This window comes from Crocuta crocuta, unplaced genomic scaffold (assembly GCF_008692635.1).
Source record: "Crocuta crocuta isolate KB4526 unplaced genomic scaffold, BGI_CrCroc_1.0 scaffold131, whole genome shotgun sequence".
Lineage (NCBI taxonomy): Eukaryota > Metazoa > Chordata > Mammalia > Carnivora > Hyaenidae > Crocuta > Crocuta crocuta.
The window spans coordinates 4995203-5006522 of record NW_027528977.1 but is presented as its reverse complement, the minus strand read 5'-3'; the positions used below and the strand labels follow the sequence as shown (position 1 = coordinate 5006522).

Below are 11320 nucleotides of genomic sequence, written 5' to 3'. Positions count from 1 at the left end.
GTGGGGAAAAAAAAAAAAAAAAAAAAAAAAAAAAAAAATCAAGAGTTGTTAATTTTCTCTTTTCTTTTCTGTGCTTAAAGTTCTATAGATAATGCATATTTCAAATGAAGCCAGTGAAAAATTAGCCAGACATAGTAGGGAGAAAAAGAAAATGTGAAAAGTAAAAGTTTTCTAAAAATGTCAAGTCTTGAGGTTTGCAGTCTGAAACATACTCTCTTTACTTGACCTTGTTTTGCTTATAAGACTGCCCCAATTAGCTAGAGCCTGTTTTTAAAATAACTTTGGACAAATTACTGAACAGTATTATCTTGCCAATAATCTTGTTTTCCTTTTGATTTAAAATCTTTAAGTTATCTTTGTATTATAAGACATCTTAGTGCTGAAAACTTCTATGGGAAGTTACAAAAAATTGGCACAAAGATTCTAGAAAAATGATGCAACTTAAAATTCAAGTAGGAAGCAGTTATAGATAGTTTTAATAGCTGGGGGGCTTTTGTCCTAGAAGTGTTGTATTCAGGGGCATGGCTGGCTGTCAGTAGAGCATGCGACTCTTGATCTCAGGAACGTGAGTTTGAGCCCCATGTTGGGTAAATAGATTACCTAAAAATAATGTCTTAAAAATAAGAAGAATCATTGTGCCCAGATTATCAATAGGCTTGGTATATATCATACTTTTTTAAAATAGAAAAACTATAGAAAACACAAGATTTATTTACGTAGTATTTAGGTCGAGGCCCTTGTGACAAAGTAACATTAAATAATGACATGAAGGCAATTTGATACCCATTCCTTTACAGCCTCCTCCAGTGTTTTTTCTTTTTGTTAACTTGATATCCCTCAGAAACTAATGACAATCTCTCTAAGATTTTCTAATCTTTATTTTTAAAATTTAATTTATAATTTAATAAATGGCCTGTTTTGTTTCATGTATGTGGGCAAGTGTCAAAAATTTCCATTACTGATGTTAGATTCTATCCTGGTATTTTTGTATATAGTGCATCTCTTAATAACTCATCTGATTTTCACTGGACCTAGAGTTAAATATGATGCTCCTCTTATTCCCATCATTTGAAGTTTTAGTTCAACAGATAGTATGTGAAATAAATATGTAAGTGGTCATGTTAGACAATTTATTGTGAGGAAGAGAGGAGCAGCTAAGATCCCTGTCCAGAAATTTTGGTTATCAAACTGACTTCATGACTTTCACTAGAAATAGATAATTTAAAAATATAGTGCATTTTATGAAGCAAATAATTGTTGGGCCATGATAAGCTCCAGAATAATTAAGTACTCTCGTCAGTGGGCAGTTATCATCTGTGGCAGCTTTTTGAAAAGTGGCATGCCACTTTACTCTCATGCATGATTACTAGCAGGTGATCCAATCATGCCAGTTTTTAAAAACACAGAGGTTATTAGTGATGTTCCTGATTTTGTGAATGTGGGTGGTGGGGAGATAAGGAACAACATGTCACAGTGTGGCGGCAAAGAGCAGGAAGGGAGCTTTTCCAAGTAATGCAGAAGAGAGAACAGTGTCTGATAACCTTCCCCTCCCCTCCCCCCACCCCACAGCTTCAGGTTGCCAACACGTGCTGTATATCATGCACAGATAACCAGTTTCCACAGAGTTAGAATGAAATAAAGTATACCTATAAGAGATTACACTGAATGTACACTGAATTACATTTTAGGACTTTTTCATATTTTACGATTGACATTATGATGTTCGTCCTAGAGGTAATGTATTTACCTCCTAGAGAATTCCAGTTAATGGCAACTTTTACAGTACTAAGATTAATATCTAATTTCTGAGGACTCTGTTTTTAAATTTTTACTGTCCTTTGCTTAAAAAACTAGATGACGTTTTCTGATTATTGAGTTTCTTGGAACTTAAAATATATGTACTATATACATATAAAATTTTAAGTTATAGCTTTGAAGTAATCCATACATTAAAGCTGGGTTTCAAAATAATCTCAGCACTTCTGGATTCATTAAGATTTTTTGCTGTATTAAGAAAAAGTAGAATATTAAAAACAGATTTTGAGGTTAACTTAGAAACATGAGGTTCCCTCTGAGTTTAGACCACATACCTAACAACAGTCACTCCTAGAAAATTCTGTAATTACCAAGCTTTTGTAGTTACCAGGTTTTTGCTAGGCTGCACTCTCTTCACAGTACAAATTTATTATGATTTTAAATGTTTTTTTTTCCTTGAAGGATCAGTTTTATGTATTAGCATATATATTTTTTGATGTGACCAAAGTGCTACTAACTTGTGTTTGTATGGATTGACCACAGTAGTCCTTATAGCCACTACTTTGACATACTCTTTCATTCTGTATTGCTTAACTGGGCAAGAAAAACTGGTTATGTCCACAACCCACTTTGAGTCAAGAAATACCATTGTTTAAACTTGATTATAGCATACCAAGAAACATGTTACTGAAACTTGCTATCACTATAACTTAGTGGTTATAACTTAGGTTTTGAATTTGATATTTGAATACTTAATTTTTTTACATGGTTAAAATGTGTTAGCCCATTTTCCCTTTTGTGAGTATGAATGATTTAGGAAATGAATGATTTAGGAAACATTAATCAGTAGTAGTTTGACTTAGTTCTGGAGTTAAGTTTATAAATAGATAAATTTAAGAAGTTTAACCTATTTGCAGTATTTTTCTTTTTTAAATACACAGCACACGTATGTACATATATTTTGAGATGAAAACAAAATGTTTTCTTTAAAAGTAACCCTACTTCTTTTCTCCCCTCTGCTGAAACAGAAACCATTGTTGTTCATTGATGATTCACATACCCCGTATCCTTCCCGTGCCTACAAAGATGTATGTTGGAAACATTGACAAGCAGATGGTATAAGAAGAGAAGATATTTTAGAACTTCATTGCCCCTTTCTTGTGTATCCTAAAATATTCATCTAATTAATTTTTTATGATTTTATTTTTAAGCAATCTATATATCCAGCATGGGGCTTGAACTCATGACCCTGAGATCAAGAGTTGCGTGCCCCACCGACTGAGTCAGCCAGGTGCCCCCAGATGCCACATTTAAGATAAAGATCCTTTTAGCTCCCTTACTTCCCTGGTTTTCTTAAAATTCCATGTGTAACCTATGTTCCTTACTGTTTAAATAGAAATTTTTAGGAGTATAAAAATCGTGAATGAGAATAGACAATGGAGAATCTAGGTTTGTTCACTTCACTACTGGTGAGTATTTAAAGCATTAGTGAGGGGCTGAATCTCTTACAAACATGGCTTGAATCTCAAGGATGTGTGAAGTTAGCCAAGGCCATTTCCTAACCAAGGTCCAGATGCTTGCGTGATTCTTACTCTTTTGAATGTCAGGGTAATATTACCAGAAAGAAAAACAGCATACTGTGAGTAAGCTTCCCTTGACTCATACCTTCAACCCTACTAGTCAATGAAATGTCCCCTTTAAACATGAAGGAGCTGGATCAAGGAATGATTTATGGGGTTCTTAGCTCTTCTCAGAACCACCACCAGCTTTCTCCCTCTAAGAGCTGTGCTAAATGAACAGATAAAAGCATTGGGGCAGTAATATGAACACACTGGTAAGATGATTTCTGTGGGTGTTCCTCCTCCCATCTGGTTAACACCCCTTAGTCCCTTCTGTAATGAAATTCGGAAGCTGTCACTAAAGACATGGAATATATTAGATGGATAGTTGCTAACCTTTTTAAGTCTATAAGGCTCTTGTCTCAAAGCATTATTTTAGACCATTAGAAATAGCAGTAATAATTTCTACCTAAACATGGAATAATGAAAGTAATTCATTTAAATGTTATTGTGATTATTAACATACAAACTCAAAGTCTGAAGTTCCTAGCAGCTTTATTTGTCAATAAGGAAGAGAAAGAAAAGGACATGGAATGCAGGTTTAACATGCAACAGAATGGAGGGTAAGGAATCGTGAGCTCAGGATTTCTACAGAAGAAACCGCCAATCTGTGGGAGACTCTGGGAGCCAGTAGGCTATTGGAAATAGGATTGGAAATCAGTGGATACATCCATATTGCACACATCTTACACATATGTATGATTTTCAAATTGACTTCTTCATGGAGAACTTGCAGTATTTACTGTGGTCACAATGTTAGTTCCCTGTGGTGCCTCTGCACATACTGTGTGCTTTTCTTTTCCTTTTTTCTTTCTCTTGTGCTTTTCTTTTTTCACTATACTGTGCCAGACACTCCTTGGAAAGAGAACTCTGTTATTATCCCAGAAAGAGTGGCTACAGTTCAGTTATGTGGTATGAGGAAAAAAGCAGTTGCGTTTTTTATTTGTCATTTTCTGAAATTACATCTGTCTGTTATTTTAAAACTTATGGGTAGATATACAAGTATGCCCCAGTTTAAGAAAACTTGATATATTCATTTATAAACTTAAAAATGAGACAAAGTTAAGATGGGATTATTTTCACTATAGAATGATTTCTTAAAACAAAAAAGAAGAGTCACTCTTTGGATCCCCTGGTACATTTTCTATGTTTATTACCACATATATATTCATATATTTGCTTTCAACTCTAATTTTGAGGATTTTTTCCTTCCGTATCATTTCCCTCAGTGGACTATTGTGGTCATATAACAAGTACTAAAGTTGTTTGCCATTGAACTGATCAAAGAATTGTTCTTTATTGTTTTGTGCCATATTTGGAGAAACTAAAGCTAGGTCTTTGGGCTTTTCAAAGTAATGATTATATACCTTCAAAATACCTAATAAGGACAGCCAGTGTTCAGCTTCACTTTACTGGTAGTGCTTAAATTTGTAGTATTGGAACATTGGAAGTGATTTTAAAATAAAAATTCTTCAAAGCATATTGAGGTATTAGGAAGGCAGCCAGTATTTACTGAACAGCTACTATGTGTTGGACTTCTGTTAAACCTTTTACAGATGCTACCTCATTTGACTCTCATCTTAACTGATAAGGAAAAGGGAATATTTTAAATACATTCAATATTATCAACTAGTAAGAATAGATAACAGAATCCACGCTATTTGACTACAAAGCCAAAATGTTTACCTCTTTTCTTCTACCTTTTCTATACCTTCTTTTTATTTGCTACATACAGGCCACCCTTCTTCCTTCCTTTCCTCTCACCCTTCCATTTTTTATTTCTTCTCTTCCAACAAATCTCTGTGTTCTGTCTAGATTCCTGATACTGTGCTTGGCACTGTGAATTCAGTGTGGCTTGCCCTCAGGGGGTTTAAAGTTCAGTCTCCAGAATGGGCTGCTCATTTGTACTCTGAATAAGTGAATGAAAAAAAAAAATGAATGAGTGGAGAAAACAAAATAGAAACTTTAGATTTCTTTCACAACTCCAAATAACTTATTATTGCTATTAGTAAATAAGACTAAGTTGGCAGATAGACTTCAAATGCATAACCTATTAGGAAGTATTTAAATATAGTGTACTAAAATCTCAAAGATGGCCACTTCCTTCAGGCATAGTACCATTTGGTGACCCCTAGAAGAAAAAGCTAAACTTAATGTGAAAATTTTTAGACAAATTTTTAGTCTGAAAGAGGATAGTTCAGAGAGGAAATGGTTTATGAAAGAAGTTTAAAATTTACCTTAAAAATTTCATAATTTGGGTGCCACTTGGGTGGCTCAATCAGTTAAGCGTCCAACCCTTGATTTCTGCTCAGGTCATGTTCTCACAGTTCATGAGTTCAAACCCTGCATGGGCTCTGTGCTGACAGTGTGGAGTCTGCTTGAGTTTCTCCCTGTCTTTCTCTCTCTCTCTCTCTCTGCCCCTACCCTTCTTGAGATCTGTCTTTCTCCCTTCTGTCTCTCTCTCAGAAATATGTAAACATTTAAATTGTTTTCAGAATTTTTAATGTTTTCTTCTTCCATCCCTTTATTGGTAGTGCTTTTTAAATTGTAATCATAGTTCTTATGCAGTTTCACTTTGCCTTCATGTTCCCCCAGAATCTTCAGAGTGATCATATTAATGACTAGGCTGCTATCAGTTGTGCCTCTGAGTAGATCTATTTACTGCATTTTACTTACCCATTTCCATTCTCCTCTTTGAAGGAATAATTTATCAAACTTATTTCTAGTTTTTCCCACGGCTCATAATACTGCAGGCAACCTCTTTATGGATATAACATTCCTTTCTCTTGTTTCCGTGTTTATGTGATGCGTTTGAGGTAAACTAATAGAGGACATCCAAATGGAGATATTCTATTCACATTTGGGATTACAGAGTGTTGATGAGATCTGGATAAGTAAGCTTAAATGATTTGTAATGATGTTTACGCAGACTGTCCTGAGAATCAGATTACTTCTTGTTCTGGAACACCATTGTTACTAAATAGTTAAATGACAGGTTTGTTAAGAGGAGGTAATAATAAAGGTAAAGGTATTTTGTAGATCATGGTTTACTTGAATGAAAGGCTACTGAAATGTAAATTTTTAAACTTGCCAATCAAATCAATTAGAAAATCCTTCTAATAATTCTTAAAGAAAAATATTATTTATACAGGTTTTGAATATCTGTTATAAATACATGTTATATAAAGCAAAAAAGTTTATTCTTTTATACAAAAACACCCAAATACAGGGGGCCTGGATGGCTCAGTCCATAGAGCATATGACTGTTGATCTCCGGATTGTGAGTCTGAGCCCCATGCTGGGTGGACTTTACAGAAAAAAAAAAAAAAAGNTATAAAGCAAAAAAGTTTATTCTTTTATACAAAAACACCCAAATACAGGGGGCCTGGATGGCTCAGTCCATAGAGCATATGACTGTTGATCTCCGGATTGTGAGTCTGAGCCCCAGGCTGAGTGGACTTTACATAAAAAAAAAAAAAAAGAAAGAAAAAAAGAAAAACACACACACACATACACACACACCCAGGTAATATTCCTAAGTAAAGCTTTCACTTTGGCCAATATCTGTTAAGAAGGCATAAATATTAGTGTATTAACTAATTAGGGTTTTCCATTATTTTGTATTTAACATTAATAACAGCTCAGAGATTTCAGTCTAACATGGTCATTATTATCTATATGTAAGAAATAATTTGAATTTTCAGAGCTATGTGTGAATTGTTCACATTTTTGCATTTCTTAAGAGGGACTACCTTCAGCCAAAGTTAATATAAAACAATTCTTTTGGGAAAACACATGATTATGCTTCTAATAGAATACTAGTTTGAGTATGATTGTACATGTAAATTTGTGTGCCAATTACTCTAAATAACTAAAAGGATTTTATGAAAAAAGCCCCTAAAATTCAGCCTTGACATTTATTGAGATAATTTTAGAAATTACAAGAGAAAACTAGAAGTTATGATGGCACCATAATTACTATAGCTATATAATAATTAACATTCATAATTATAATAAATACTATAATAATTATTTCAGTCTTACTAACCATTCCATGTTCTAAATTCCCTCTGTAGTAAGAATTTATATTTTGATGAAAATGTGGTCTCTTGCTGCTCTGAGGATGTAAGAGAATTCACAGTGGTGATTAGCTTGTGAGGAGTATATCCTCTCCCCTACTTTTTTCCTAATGGAATGTTTTATTAGGATTTTCCTTCAAAGGTGTGGGTTCTCATTATTAAAACCAATAGTGCCCATGTAAGTTGTCTTTCTAAGGAAGCATCTGCCTCACTACTTTTTAAATCATTTATAGTCATCCTATTAATGAGGACTCTGGGGGTCTCTTCATTTGTGATTTTGGTACCTGAATTCTTGGGCTGCTTGCAGATCATCCACAAATCACACTTACAGAAAAAATATTATTACTGAAAAGTCATGGATTTATTTATAATAGAATTCAGAACTTCCAATGGTGAATAGTCAAGGAAACACATTTATTATTTAAGATTCATTAGATGCTTAAAGAACCTTTTAATGTAACCAGGAAGTAATAATTTACTGGTGTCAGAAATAACTTGAACCAAGAAGTTTGTGTCAGAATAGACATAAAACAGGAGTAGATCTAAACCTGCAAAATTATTCCTATTTCTGCTTGAAATACATTATTGATTTCAGTAGCAGAGTCAAGAATTCCATAGAAATTTGAAGATTTAGAAAGATTTGCAAAATCTGGGATAATAAAAAATATTATTTAGTCTATTTTCATTTTTCCGAAAGAAAATCTAAATAAGAAATCAATGAAAATTGAGAACTGGAACTTAAAGTCAGTCTTTTAGGTTAGGTCACAACAATATGGAGCTATTAATGAATTTGTAAGAGCCATCCTAATCTCCGCACACCTGGCAAGTATGGTTGTGGCCATCTTTGAGTGCATAAATCTCATTATGAAGTTAGAACACAACTGACGGTATATGTAAAATTAAAAAAAAACATGGTGGGATATTAAAGCAGACTTTTTTTTTTTTCACACTTTAAACCCTAGAAGTTGATAAATATGCCTTTGCAAAGGTAGCTGTAGAAAAGAATTGGTTTGGGAAATTTGCAGCATATAGAAAACCAGTCTTTACAGATTTAACCACCTAGAGTAAAATCTTGGAAAGATAGCCTTTTTTTTTTTTTTTTTATCCATAGAAATTGAATCTATGTATGATATCAGCCCTTGGCATCCCATCCTTAGACCTGGTAATTACAGTGACACATAACCATTTCAATGTCGTTTTAAGGACCCCTCTCCAAATTATATTACTACTTGCAGATATTAATGAATATTTTTCTTTTTTTCTTCCCCATTCCCACCCACTAAGTGAGATGTGTGATTTTTTTTTTTTTTTTACCAGTTTTAAGGTTTACAATTCTTAGGTCAGAATGACAAGTTCACATGTGTATATGAGAGAAAGAGAAATTCTACTTCCTCTCATTAATTTCCTATTCTAAGTCTCAGTTTTGACATCATGAAACCTTTTTAGTGTTTGTTTTCTCACCTATAATAAAAATTACATTCCAAAAGTCAGTTATATTTATTATTATGTTCAAGGTTATATAAAAATGTATGACAAGGTCTGGATGGGAACATGAAAACTACAAATAATTTACGTATAATTATCCTTCCTTTAAAACAAGTCTTCTTCTGTTACAATATTATTTTAATAAACAAAATCATGAAATATAGAATTGTTTACATAGACTTATCATAACTTGTATAAATTCTTACATTTATATTGGTCATTTTTATTAGATTATTAAGTATATGTGATTAAAAGACATACTTTATTTAGATAACAGACTAGGAAGCAATCTCAAAAAAAACCTTTCTGAAAAAAAATGATAATTTAACATTATTTTAAATTTAAAAGATCTTAGTATACCAGCCAATAATTATTTTCATTTATTTTGAAAATTCATTTTCTAGTCAGGCTTTAGAATAGAATTAACAATCTACCATGGTAATGAATTACTGCTTTAAGGAATACTATTTGATATATTCTCAGGAGTTATGTAACTACCATGACATATTTTTACTCGGTAATTTTCATCTCAGTAGAGACATATTTAAATAAGTAATGTTATTCAAAACTGTTCGTGAAGTCTTTTGACTCCTTTTCTCTGTTTAGAAAATATTAAGGTTAAAACTGCAAAGTGATTGAAGCTAAATGGGAGCCTACTTTGATTATAAAGGAAAATGATATTCAATTAGACAATTTCATACCTGTGAGACTTCTCAACAGAGAGTGGTAGGTTGTCTATTTTAAGAGCATAAATCAGACTGCAAATGGATTCCTTGGAAATATGTATGCAACTCCGCTCGAAGATGCATCCCCTTAATTTACAATACTGTCATCCTGTGACTGACAACTAGTGAATACATTGCATTGATTTCATAATACCTGACACCCTATACAACCACAGGACAAATTGGCAAAATCCTACTTTGTGAAAAGATGGTGCTGAAAGAGCCTTTCTTTTGGTTTTCTCTTTCTTAACTCATGTGCTCCGTCAGGATGTAATATAGGTAGATTGATTGCTTACAGTTGAAAGAAAATACTTAAATTCAGATTTTCTCCTAACAATAATCAAGACTTGAGAGCATTTTTAAGTCAATCTATTTGATGCAATTCTCTGGGAATGCAATTTTCAGTAGCAATTGGTATCACATCTACTTAAAAATCACATCAACCAGAAAATTCCATTTAAATAGCTGGATGGGGAAATGAATTTCTACATACTGTGAACATAAATGTAATAATTGAACTTGGTTTAGCTTTAACTTTACATTGCAGATATTTAAATATCCAGGTGTTCCTGCTGAAATCATATATAGTATTGAAAAGTTTATCTTCCTTACAGTTGGCATTATCTGCAGAAATTATGCATTGGTATCTGTACTCCCCGGCATATCCCAGTTGTGTTCTTTAGCTAGTGTTGTGCGATCTATATCTCATTAAAATTTTAAAGTGCTTGAAAAAAATTGTGCTATGGATCTTCACATAATTTTTAACTGTGCTTTGTAGACCCTTGTTGGTTTTGGTATTTTAATCAGTTACCAAGACAGGCCATCAGGAGTGCTGAATTAAAGGAAATTTTCTTGGCTGTTGTTCTTATCATAGAGTTTCCGTGTGCCACAGGGCAAGGCATAATAAAGTGATAAATTATTGTCGGTATCTTAACCCTTTCACTTGTCATCTGTTTCATAGCCTTCTTTCTTATTGTAATAGCATTGTTAATATTGAAGCTGGGCCGGGCTCAATGACTAAGGAATCCCCAGTAGCACAACTGACTGTTAATGTGAGAGGAAACAATACCAGAAATGAAGAGCATAAAACATTGACCTTCATCACAGGCAAAATCCAGTGAAAGCAAAGTTATGACCGGGCAATGATTGGATTCTGGTTAATGGAGGGTTACGGAGGAATTCTTAATAATTGATAAGTAGAAAAAGCAGAAAAACAAATTGTTTCATAAGAACTCACAACTGTAATTTTAAAATCTCTTGTGGGCTTGTTATCCAAACATTTTTCAGTGTTTCAGTAAATTTACCTCAAAGTGTATTTAAAAATCAACTTTTAATTGATGCTTGTTGTTTAGTAGATTGATTTCATTAAAAGAAATTGGCATTAGGGAAGAAGTTTTAAAAAAAAATGTTAAAAGCTGTGATCTCTAGTTCGTATCATAGTACATAGAGTTATTTTAAGCAGGATTGTAAAAATCTATTAAGCATTTCTTTTTCTTGCAAAAATGGCCTACTACAGAATTTCTTCCTTCCTAGTTTCTTATGTTTCTGAGCACCTCTTCTCATCATCTGATACTAAAGCACCTCCCTTTCTCCAGGGGAACAAATGTGTGTCAATAACCTTTGAAACTCAAAGTCCTATTAGTTATGCTGACTCTGC

At 33.2% G+C, this 11320-nt stretch overlaps 1 protein-coding gene across 1 annotated transcript in view; it reads left to right on the top strand.

The window, feature by feature from the left end:
- FBXL17 (F-box and leucine rich repeat protein 17) overlaps positions 1-11320 on the top strand; it is a gene marked incomplete at its 5' end in the record, with an annotated part of 495107 nt that overhangs the window by 231523 nt on the left and 252264 nt on the right. The window lies entirely within an intron of this gene.